The sequence below is a fragment of the Hakea prostrata genome, chromosome 7 (genome assembly GCF_041222555.1).
Source record: "Hakea prostrata isolate BN-2017 chromosome 7, UWA_Hpros_2, whole genome shotgun sequence".
In the NCBI taxonomy this organism is placed as follows: domain Eukaryota; kingdom Viridiplantae; phylum Streptophyta; class Magnoliopsida; order Proteales; family Proteaceae; genus Hakea; species Hakea prostrata.
In genome coordinates, this window is record NC_142606.1 from 39,302,848 (window position 1) to 39,316,181 (window position 13,334).

Sequence of the window (13,334 nt, forward strand, 5' to 3'; positions counted from 1 at the left end):
CCCAACTCTAACGTTGCTCTACTACTTAATTTCCAAACTTAGTTTCATTGTCAGTGCTCAGAAATTGACCCTTCTCCTAAATATGTGGTGGAGTATAAAAGGAACACAATGGTAAAGGATTTGTATGAGACATGAGTTGAGATCCTCTAGGATAGAAGATTGTGCTCCCATCACACCCCTCCACCACATATTTAGGAGCATGTCCACATTGGTCCCTCTTATCAGTGCTAAAAGTTGGATCTCTTCCTAAAGGTATGTTGAAGAGATGCAAGAAGATCACAATTCTCTATCCACATGTGTAGAGGCGCAGAGGATGCAGACTCGTTTTTTCGGTTACTTGCCATTGATAGGTTTGAAAGATAATTCCTCAAATGGGTTGAACACGTACAATTCTGCAAATTTAATTCACTAATTCCGAAAGATACTTCCATAGTGTGTTCATCAAACATTACTAATAATAGATGATGAAGGTCCTACAAGATGAGTTAAATTTAGCTCTGAAAAGGGGTCGAGCATGTTTAATCCTAAGAAGGTCCAGTACTTCGGAGATCATCAGCACCAGTTGCTCGAGTTTGCTGGAACTGATGACCCAACTGCCCTATATTTGCTGATACATTCAAGGCCAAGAGACCAGAACCGTAGGCACTGTTAGCATCAAAACCCCTCATGGCTTGTTGTTGGTCCCTAGAGGAATGGAGGTTATGGTGGTGATCTCGGCCACTACGATGATTGGTGGCGGTGGAGGCGGCGGCTGCAGCAGCAGCGGCAATAAGTCCTTGTCCGGTGATGCTAATGTTCTGATACTTAGATAGCTCGGATTTGGCACAGTTGAGGTCCATTTGCAGCTGACGAACTTGATGGTTAAGCAAGGAAATCACGCCAACACAGCCGTAGACAGGATCACGCAAGCGCATGTCGGCTTCATAAGCAATAGAATTTACTGCATCTTCACGTTGATGAAGTTGGAGTTCATTGAGAAGCTTTGTTACGTTGCTAGCACCAAAGACTTTGTGGACGTTGATGAACTTCTGTGGCTGGTCAGGAGGGAAATAAGGCGCAAAGACACATTCTGGCTGGCATTTTCGCCGGAGAAATTTGCATGCAGCACAAGGAGAATTAGATGATGAAGCCATTAACCCAATCCTAGTCCTTGATTGTTCTTCCTTGTTTGTTTTCTGTTCCTGGCAGAAGTTGATGCAACTCTGTGACTTCATAAAATTGTTCGAACTTTTTATAATCTGGGCAAGCTAGGTATAAGGCAGCAGCAAAACAGTTAAGAACCATAAACTTAGAAAAGTGGGAGAAAACATAAATTTTTAGTAGCACCCATGAAATTGAACCAACAGAAGAAGAAACCCTAATTTGAAAGCCTAAATTTCTATACCAATTTCAGCTTGAGAGAGAGAGCCATGTTTGGTGGCAAAACTGCAACTTTTGAAGAAAAATGAACGAATTCTGGTAAGAACGAAGGCTGATGGATTGTGAAAGATGATATTTTTAACTAAATTAGATGGAGAAATTTGAAGATAATTAAGAATTTCTTAAAATCGATCCTTGAAAATTACATACCTTCAAAGATATGATGCCATTAATCTTCTATGGAGTATATGATTATCACTTCTTTTCTCTTTCCGTTTACTAGAAAATAGAATTGGTGATCATAGACAGCCTCTATCACACCAGTAGAGAGTGCGTGTAGATCAAACCTTCTTTAATTTTAGGGTTGTTATGAGTAGAGATTTGATACACGACGAGATCTTTTGAATCTTCTCAAAATCTAGAAAACCAAAACAATTGGCGATCAGTAACTGTATAACCCGTGGGCAAGAAAACAAAAACTAACGAAAGACAAGATATAAATGAATAAAAAATGCATAACAAATGAGAACTCACTCTCAGCTATTAATCTCTAGCCAAAAATATAACATCTCTATGCTTTGAACTTCAAAGATAAAAAAAAATAAACGAACTGATTTTAGGGTTTGGAAGAAGGAGAAGGAAATGGATTTTGATGTTCAGAATATGATCGTGTGCAAGTTAAGTAGAGAAGAGAGGACTAGTAGAAAGCCAATGTGGGTCACGATCCAAAGTAGATCTTGCATAGCATCTGATGATAAGTCCTTCATTTCTTAGTATAAGTAGAGAGAGAGAGAGCGAGAGAGAGATTTGCTTCAGTCAAACCTCCAGATGGCAATTTTCCATAAAGCACATGAATATAAGAAAAAAGTCAGAAATTCTTGGGAGTTCAGCTCCAAAGGGAGCCATCTTTACTCACAAATCGAAGTTTGAAGTCTTGCATTAGAAAAGCAATTCTTGTGCTCAGTTTTCAACCCATCGTTTTCACAACAACTATCTTTCCCTTCTCGAGTTTCTCTTCCATTTGTCTCCACTTCTCTTTCTCTCTCACTCTCTCTTTTCATTGCTAGATATGAATCCCGGATTGTTAGGTTTGTGGAGACTTCTGTTTCATCGCCCAAAATTCAGTCTGATTCACCGGAAAATACAAAGCTAGCAGGAGAAGAATTATTTATAACGGAAACAAAAAAAAATAATATATAAAAAGGAAACCTGCTGAATAGAAGCACAGAAAGATGATGAACAGAAACAGTAGAATCAAAAAGAGAGAGAGAGAGAGAGAGAGAGAGAGAGTAATCGCCCAGCCCATGAGGCTGAAGAGTCGGGGAGAAAGCATCAATTGAATGTTAGTCAGCGTTGAGAAAGCATCAATTGAATGTTAGTCAGCGTTGGTGTGTGATCTTTTGCATTTGTTCTTCGATCCTTCCTACCAAACCTGTACGTGCAGGCAAAGAATCAAAACTCTTGTCGGAGACCATTTTAATTAAATTTTGTAAACGTAGAACTGTAAGAATTTGATTGCATTGAACCGTAAGAACTTGATTGTTTGCTACGCTCATAGTCATGCTAAGTAAGCTTTGCTGGCAGACAGTTGGACAGAGTCTTCTCCTCTATACTCTCTGTTACACCCAACCATACTGGTATTGGACTTACCCCAGTACCCGTGGATGTGACCCATCACTATAAGATCTAAGTTTATGGCCAATCCATAATGACATATACACTATAGCAAAATCAATAAGGCAAAAGAGTAATAAATGTATCAAAGTATAATTGTTATTACAATCATCTGAATGATAATTAGAGTTAAGGTTAAAATTAAAGTCAAATAGCGGAGGTCTAAAAAGTTATTATAGAAATGTTTAAAGTGTATTTAATCGTGTTTCCTAACAAACAAATAAAGAATATATATACATAATCCAATTAAGGCAACCGCGTTTTCAAATAATTTCCCCAAGCCTTTGAATGGTTGGACCCTATAGGAGTAGTCCGGATAAGGGCACGACTCTCTGTGTGCCTCGGCATACTCTCTCGTTGGTCTCTTGTAGGACTCTACCGGCGGCAAACTCTCCAAGAAAATGGCATCCTCATAACTTGCAACTGAATCTAAAGAAAATATAGTACTTTTATTATATGATTTCTCCTATCCTTTTTTCTAGCTCCGATTCTATGTAACCTATATGACTAATTGGGGACAATTTATCTATCTCATCAAAATAAATTGCACATTGGATTTTCGATGTATACGTCCCAATCTAGGCACCAAAAGTGGAAAAGTGTTCAAGCCGTCTGAATTGAGTGTGGATAATCCCACTGAGTTGGCTAGGTAGAAGAATAAAGGTGCCACCGTCACTAAACCCAAGCCTCAGAACGAAGTGTTAAAATAGCTAAAGAAGATGCAATTTTCAAGGAATGAGTTCCACGAAACTTAGTGAGATCAATAAAATCACATATCACCCATTCAATACATGTATCATATATAAAATATAAATGTAAATGAATTGGGATAATGTATATATGCAAGTATGCCCTTGTACTCTAATAAGTGCTAGTCTATATGGCGAACACGCATTAAGTCATAATTCCAACCTTCTCAGGGGAAGGTCTTGTCACTTTGATCCCTCATGAAATGGTTACCTCTGTTGGGATCTTGTGGTAAGGGGGTTCATTGACTTCAATCACATCACACCATGGTTGGAGATTCAGTCACCACTCTCTTACCACACCATTGGCATTGAGTATTGCCGTGTATTAGGAATAAACCTAGCCTAATTCAAAGTCATCTACGTTTCATACTATATTTGGTCCGGACACCTTCCCTGGTGCCTAGTGCCATGTTGGTCCACATATCATTCCCACCTAGGATTGATATTGTCACACCCCACCCACTGGTATCGATCTTGCCCAACAACTCATGGGTGCGATCCACAAAGACAAAATCAATGATTTACCATAAATTATAATAAATACACGCAATAATAATCAGGAGCAAGAATAATCCAAATAATTAAATAAAAAGAAATTACATGAGTCCAATACTCAAAAGGAAAGAATCAAGGAAAAAATGGAATAAAGTAATTATGTCGAAAAATAGAGTTTTCAGCGGAAGCAAAATAAATTGAGTTTCATTGATTATTTGTGCTCTTTCATAGGCGGCAGTCTTTTCTTCTAGTTTCACAATGAAAAGAGTCATCCAGCGTTCCTCCATTGACTTCTCAAAATGACAAGCCACCTGAATCCTCCTGCCATCAATGGGAGCTGTAAGCACACTCCAAGCATCTGCAGGTGGCTTTGTGGTATACATTGCCACTTCCCATTGGCACTTTCAAAGCTTCTTCACTAGGGTTCTCTGTAGGGAATTTCTCCCAATCCAAGATTCCCATCTGTTTGGTTTAAAAAATATCCACAAAAAGGAATGAGTTATGGTGAACTCAGTAAGGAAACATATCTCATATACATGTCAACATGATGATATGCAAATGTATAGGTGCAACTAATAACTAATTATGCAAGTCTCTAATATGACAAACATGCTTTAAGATATAACACCAGCCCTCCTTTGGGTAGGTATAGTCACTTTGATTCCTCACAGATTGGTTACCTCTTTTGGGATCCTGTGCTAGGGGTTCAGTCCTCGTCAATCAATCGTGGCTGGGTTTTAGGTCCACACTCTCTCACTACAACCATTGGCATGAGTACTGGTGCATATCGGCGTTTCTAATCCAATGCAAGGTCATACAGTGACATACTACATGTAGTCCAGATACTTCCCCTATGGCACCAACCAACTCGGTTCAGTATCCTTATTTACTTAAGAGTGAGAATCCTCATGGACTGGCTACCTCTGTTGGACTCCATTCCCTAACCCTATGGTCATCCACATATTGTTGGGGTGGATGCTCTCATGTCCCCTCATAACTTCTAGCTGCTCCTTGGATGCCCATGAGCCCACCCTAACATATGCAACCCTACCAATGCATGATTAATAGTGGACCACTGAGTCTTCGCACGGACTGATTACCGTTGTAGGATGAAACATAGTCACATCACTGTTTCATGGTCATTCGGCTTCAATACCTCTGTCAAAAGGGTAGTAGCATGTATGGGTACCTAACCATGCAATCTAGACCTCTTATGTATGTCATCCAACAACCATGATAGGTTGGGGGCATCAGAGAACAGTATCCCATACCACAGTCCCTAATATCCCAAGCTATGGATACCCAATAAGGATACCCTCAATCCTATTTACAACACATCATCATTCACCATCACATAATCAGTCATTTAACATCACATAGTAATTGAAGTACATCTAATCATCATTTACAACATATAACTATCAATGAATCATTTAAATTACTGTTATAGCAAGTTATAAGAACTCTAAGACATACGAGGTTATAAACAACTCATCATAAATCATGTCAATACATATATGCAAGAATGTAACCTTATCTGTCAAAGTTGGAAAGACTATTAAAAGTGCAATCAAACCTCACAACCAATAGTTCCAGTAAACCTTAGAGATCACCTATAAATAGGTTACAAAGTTACATTAAGAATAGAAGTCAAAACAGAGCAACAATCGGAATGACAGAGCCTTTGTGACCTAGGCGGTCGCTTATGGCGGTTGGTTGGGCCAATCAACCACCCTGAGTGACTGCCCCTATTACAGACAAAGATTTAAGTCCTGAAATTCTGACTTTTGATCTCCCAATTTAATCCGATTTTGGGATGATTTAAATATGAATTTCGTCCTTAACAAGTTTACAAGCCATAAACAATCCAAAACCAAGAAGATGAATGGTTTGGAAGAATCACATCATCTCCTACAATTTAGTCAACCCTTGATTCGGATATAAGGATCTGTTTTTGAGTATGATCTAATTCGTGAGATGGATTAATGCTAACTATCACAATTCACCATCCACGGAATTATGGGAGAAAGACGATCACCCTATTACAGAGGAGAAGTAATAAGAAGAAATGGAGATCATCTTACCTCCAACTGATTTGCAAAATGGATCATGGATTGAATCTTCTTTGCAAATCACTCATTCTTCACTTTCAAACACGTGCTCTCTGCCTCCTAACCATTCACAACAACCTCCACGAATATAATTATGCGAAAATAAGTCGTGGTTGGTTATTTATAGAGGGCCGGAGCAAAATAGGCTTTAATTCTCGTGAGCAGACCTGGCCGGTCGCTTGAGGCGGTTGGTTTGTTAATCAACCGCCTTAAGTAACCGCCCCCTAGTACTTTTCAGTACTTAGGTGCTTTTCTCAACCGGTTGATCCCCAACACTAACTTAACCCTAGCCAACATGTAGGGGTGTTCATACCTTGATCCCGAACATCTTCAAACTCAACTTGACTCCCAATGATGATCCACTTTCCCAGTCCATCAGGGTTTCTATGTGTTCTCCTTTGGGTTCCCAGTAAGGCAGGTTCTTCATTAGTGGAATTTAGATCCAAGGGCTCAGGGTATGGATCACGGACTTCAATTCGGATAGTCCACAGCTTATTCCGGTTGGATGTTCAGGTACTTGGACCTGCAGTACGGATCCAGGGTTAGAATTACGAGGGTTGTTACAGTTATTTGTCATGGGCCGACCCTCTATTGGATCAACATTTTGTAATCCTATGGTTATCCGCATATACTTTGGGAGACGCTCTCATATCTCCTCATGAAATGGTTACCTCCTAACACTCCACATATGCAATATTCCCATTACATGATAACAATGGGCCTATGTCTTTTCACGTGGAATGGTTACCTCTGTTAGATGCCCACAAGACCCAACCACCACTATCACAAGTCACTTGGCTTAAATACCCATGCACATAGGGTAAGCTAGCCAATGCATCTAGACACCTAACAATAATGCACATAAATGTCTAAATGAATGTAAAGGCACTAGGACAATGGGTGAACCCACAACCCTGGGTGGATATACATGTAATGCATCAACACCCAATTCCCCACATATCACATTCACAATCATAATTTGAAATGAAATGAATAATGAATAGCATAAACAAATAAGATCATATTAACACCATGCATGCATGTCCTACTATATCAGTCATAAACACACACAACAATTATAATAGCATGACATAGAATATGAATCAAATATGCAATTACATAATGATGTATCCCTCACTTGTCAATGACGAAAATGATCTCCTAGAATCCAAGAAGATCCACAAATCAAGTGCTAACAAGCTACACAATCCTAAAACATATAGGTTAAATTAGGTTTAAGTTGGAGACAACACTAGGCATCAACAGGGCCAAAAGCACACATCAAGAGCGGGCGGTTGGTCCAAGCTCTCTAGGACCGGTCGACCGCCCTTGGGCTAGTACCAAATTGGCCTCTAAAATCTCATTTCGAAACTCCAAGTTTTGGGAGATTTTGGGCTACAATGGAATAATGTTTATGCCCTAAACCCCCCCCCCCCCCTAAAAACACACAAAATCCTCAAATTGGTTAACAAAGTGTTATATGTGGGCATCTTTGAGATGATCAATCAATCTCAAATGGAGGAAATAACACCAATCACTACACAATGGGGTTGGGAGACATGCTACGAAACCTCAACAAACATTCAATAGCATTCAACTCTTTCAACTACCAGCATTCACCATCATCAATGCCAACAATCATCTTAAAATATCTCAAAAGAATAGTTGAAAGAGGGTTTTCTTACCTCCACACGTGATTATCCTTACTATTCACGCTTCGGCACAATCAAATTCCCAAGGATTTTACCCAAAACCAAGCTCCCCACTCCACTTGAGCTCTCAGCCGCCAACAATGATAAAAAAATTCGTGTAAGAGGCAAAGAAACTATAAAATAAGTCTTCAAAACTTGAAATCTTGAAAATGGCCTTTTTTGGGTAGGGGTGGTCAATCAACTAGACCAACTACATTCGGGAGACCGCCCTACAACTTCTTCATCCAAAAGCGGTTTAGGTTGGGCTTTGGTAAGGAGACTCCTCTAATCATACTTGACTCAATGGTATACTTTACCTTGGCATTGAGGCCTTCCAACCTCGGTTTTTCGTGCATGCTAAAATTGTCTTTTTAACCCATTCGGCTGGTTTTCTCTCTCCTTCCAATACCATTATGGTGACCAGGTCATCTCCTTCATTATTCGTGTCCATGGATTCAAATTTCGGACCCACGATCTCGACTCGGATGGCCCACAATTGTCTTCTACTAACACTCGGGGTTCTTGGACCTAAAACAAATGTTTATCGGGTTAGGATTCTAGGGTATTTCAGCGTCCCCCCCCCCCCCCCAAAGCATAACTGAACTTAGATTGTAAGCTTGTCAAGGGGAAGAAGAAAGCAAGTATGATGTAACAAACAAGAAGTTGCTTTTAAGACACCAATTGATAGATAAAGTGAAAGTTCGTTTCAATGTGTTTGTTACGAGAACAAAAGATAAGATTAGCCATCATGTATGTGGCCCCAATGTTGTTGCACCAAATAATGGGAGCCTAAAGTAGAAATGCACCCATCACCAAGTAAAGAACACAAGGTAACGCCAAATGCTTTAAAAACCAACTAGTGAACAATAGTGGGCGAGTGCATACATTGAGCCACCTTGTTGACGGCAAACCCTATATCGGGACAAGTATTAGCCAAATATTACAAGGTGCCAACTGTGCAATGATAAAGCATTCCATCCAGGGGAGGAATACCACTAGATATAGAAAAAGTGACCTTAGATCCCATAGATGTAGGCATCGGTTTGGCTTCAATTACATATTGGCATGGCGAAGCAAATCTAGAATATACTTATGTTGTGTCAAAAGTAGACCATTAGAGGTGCTTGTGGCCTCCATATCAAGAAATAGTGCAAGTCTCCTAGATCCTTAAGGGTGAAGGCCATAGAAAGAGCCTCCAAAAGCACAGAATAGCAAGTATATTTTTGCCAACGATGAGGATATCATCAACACATACCATAACATGAATTTTCACATTTTTAGAGTGCTAGATGAAGAGAGAAGTGTCGATACAAGACCCTACAAATCCATGTGACAAAATAAAAGATGTCAAATTAAAACCACGCTCTTAGGTCCTGCTTGAGTCCATAGAAGGACTTGCTATAACAACCCCCGTATTTCTAACTTGGGATCCATATTGTAGGTCCGAGTACCCGAAGATCCAGCCAGAATAAACTGTGGAATATTCAAATTGAAGCTCATGATCCATGACCTGAGCCCATGGATCAGGATTCCACTAATGAAGAACTTGCCTTCTTGGGAATCCGAAGGAGAACCCATAGAAACCCTATTGGATTGGGAAAGTGAATCACCAGTCAGAGTCAAGTTGTGATTGAAAATGTTTGGGATCAAGGTAAGAACACCCCCACAAGTTGGTTAGGGTTATGTTTGCGTTGGGGATCAACCGGTTAAGCAAAACACCCAAGTACTAAAAAGTACTAGGGGGTGATTGCTTAAGGCGGTTGATTGTCCGCCCGCCGCTTGCGGGAATTAAACCCTATTTTACTTCAAACCTTTATAAATATCCAACCATGTCTTATTTTTGTATTATTATATTCGTGGAGGCTGTTGTGGATGGTTAGGAGCCAGAGAGCATGTGTTGGAAGGTGAAGAACGAGTGATTTGCAAAGAAGCTTAGATCCGTGACCCTTTTAGCAAGTCAATTGGAGGTAAGATGATCTCACTCTCTTTATCTATTTTCTTCTCTTTAAATAGTGTGAATCCTTCCTCCATAATTTTGTGGGTGGTTAATTGTGATGGTTATGGTCATTCCATCAATGATCTTGGTTGGATCATATCCGAAAACGGATCCTTGCATCTGAATAAAGGATTGATTTAATTAAAGGAGATGATGTGATTACTAAACCATTAATTGTTGTGGGTTTTGGAATGTGTATGAGTTGTTAACCTAGTGAGGACGAAATTCGGATTTAGATCATCCCAAAATGGGATTAAAATTGGGAGATCAAAAGTTGGAATTTTGGACTTGAGTTGCTGTCTGTAGTAGGGGTGGTTGCTCAGGGTTGTTGATTGGCTCAACCAACTACCATAAGTGACTGGTTGGGTCACAAAAGCCCAGTCAATCCATTCATTGCTCTATTTTGACTCTTATCTTTAATATATTTTGTAACCTTTCTTTAGGAGATCTCTGAGGTTTACTGGAACTATTGTTAGAGAGGTTTGACTTTATTAGTCTTTCCAACTTTGACAAGTAAGGATACATTCTTGCATATATGTATTGACATGATCTATGATGACTTAATGTAACTTCGAATGCCTTTGTATTCTTATAACTTGCTCTAATAGTATGTTCATATGAATTATGGTTAGTTATGTATTGTGAATGATGATTAGATGTACTTTGATTGCTACGTGATGTTAAATGCTTAATTATATGATGATGGTTGATGATTTGATGTAACTATGGTTGAGGTATTCTTATTGGGTATCCATTGCTTGGGATATCAGGGGTTGTGGTATGGGATACTACCTACCGATGCTCCCTAGCACTATCATTGTAACAACCCCCATATTTCTAACCCGGAATCCATATTGCAGGTCCGATAACCCAAAGGTCTAGCTGGGTTAAGTTGTGGAGTGTCCGGATAGAAGTCCATAATCCATACCCTAAACCCATAGATTTGGATTCTCCTGATGAAGAACCTACCTTACTGGGAAGTTGGATCTCTAGTAGAAGGCAAGTGGTGTTTGGAGGTGTCCGGATTGAAGGTAAGCCCTTCCCCATGTGTTGTTTAGGGTTAGGTTGAGGTTGGGAGTCAACCCCTTGAGCAAAGCACCCAAGTGCAGCAATGTACTAGGGAGCGGTTGCTTAAGGCGATTGATTGAACCAATCAACCACCACAAGTGACCGCTATGGTCTGCTTGAGGGATTTTGCCCTAATTTGCCCCTTGTCCTCTATAAATAGCAAATCCCGTATTTTTAACTCATTATTACATTTGGGATTGCTGCTACGGACATCTTGGAGGCAGAGAACATGTGCTAGAAGGTGAGGAAAGCATGGATTGCAATCTGGATCTATTTCCCCTCGTCTGTTTGCTAATCTGGTTGAGGTAAGTGAATCCCCTTCACTCCTTTCTCTTCTTTCAACTTCGGATTGGTGTTGGATCCATCTCCATCATGTTGGGGTGACCTAGTTATGAATGGTTGGTTACCCTAATCAATGTGTTTGAGAAGATCCTATCCAAAAACCAATCCCTGCATTTGAATAAAGGATGGATCTAATCAAGGGAGATGATGGATGTTAGATCTGTGATAATTTTAGGTTGTTGATTTGCTCCTTTGTTATAGACTTGTTAAGATTGAAATTCGGACTAAGATCATCCCAAAACGGATTGAAATCGGATAATCAAAAGTTTGAATTTCGGAGTTGGAAAACTGTCTGTAACAGGGGCGGTCGCTTGTGGAGGTCGCTTGACCCAAGCAACCGCCAAAAGCAACCAGCTGGGTCACAATAGCTATGTGAAGTTGTTTGTTGCTCTGATTTGATTCATGACTCTTGTGAATTTTTGTAACCCTATATTTAGGTGTTCTCTTTGGGTCTACTGAAGGTCTTGTAATTATGATTGGATTACATTTTAGTAAGCTTATACTTAATTATAGGTAAGGACATGCATTGCTAATTATATGCAATTACATATACATGATGATTCAGTTATTCTATTTACTATTCTTTGATCATGTATCTTGTTGTAATTGTATAAAGCATGTGAATCTTATTGTATATTTGATGTTTGTGGTGTTCCTTGATTTACTTTATCTTTTATGATATTGCACAACTGTTTTGGTATGATGATGAGTGATGAAGGGTAGTTGTGTTGGAAAGGGTATTCCATTGGGATATCTTGGTTGGAGATATCAAAGGGTTGTGGTATGGGACACGTGCTCACTGATGCCTCTAGCACTATCATGACTACTGGATGACATACCTAGGAAGTCTAGAACCACATGGCTTGGTACCCTACATACTATTACCCTTTCGACAGGGGAATTGAAGCCGGGTGACCCATGACAATGGTGACGTGACTCTGTTTCATCCTACAGTGGTAACCAGTCCGTGCGGAGATTCAGTGGTCCATTGTTGGTCATGCAATAGTAGGGTTGCATATGTTAGGGTTGGGCTCATGGACGTCCAAGGAGCGGACCGAGTGTCGTGAGGAGTCATGAGAGCATCCGCCCCATTAATATGTGGATGGCCATAGGGTTAAGAAATGGAGTCCAATAGTGGTATCCAGTCCGTGAGGGTTATCATTCCTAGGTTGTGAAGGATACTGAACCTAGTTGGTTGGTGCCATAGGGGAAGTATCTGGACTTCATATAGTATGTTACCAATATGACTTGCATTGGATTAGAAACCCCGACATACATCAGTACTCATGCCAATGGTCGTGGTAAGAGAGTGTTGACCTAAACCCCAGCCATGGTTTGAGAGCTAGTGTGGACTTACACCTTTACCTAGGATCCCAATAGAGGTAGCCAGTCCGTGAGGGATTAGAGTGATTGGACCTACCCAAATGAGGGCTAGTGTATATCTTAAAGCATGTCAATTGTTAGAAACTTGCATAGTTAGATGTTAGTAGCATTCATATTTTTCCATACCATCCATGTCATTTCATATGTGCATTTGTGGTTTGTATTGAAATATATATGAGAATTGTCTGTTCCTTACTAAGTTCGTCAAAACTCATTTCTTTCATTGTATATATTATATGAGCTGTACATATGGTGGCGCAATGTTGGAAGTTGGAGATGATTCATATGAAAGAACCTTCTCATATGAAGCTGATGTGGCACAGACAGTGGTACATGAACTTGCAGAGCATGAAGCCTCCTGCAGATGCTTAGAGTGTGCTTATAGCACCCATTGACGGATGAAGGAGGTAGATTGCTAGGATATTTGAGGATCGCATTGAGAAGGACTGGAGGACCCCCCCTTCCT

At 40.0% G+C, this 13,334-nt stretch overlaps 1 pseudogene; it reads right to left on the bottom strand.

Moving 5' to 3' along the window:
- Nucleotides 1-524: 524 nt before the first annotated feature.
- LOC149011100 (protein ASYMMETRIC LEAVES 2 pseudogene) lies at nt 525-1,133 on the bottom strand (annotated as a pseudogene).
- Between the last annotated feature and the right edge of the window lie 12,201 nt (nt 1,134-13,334).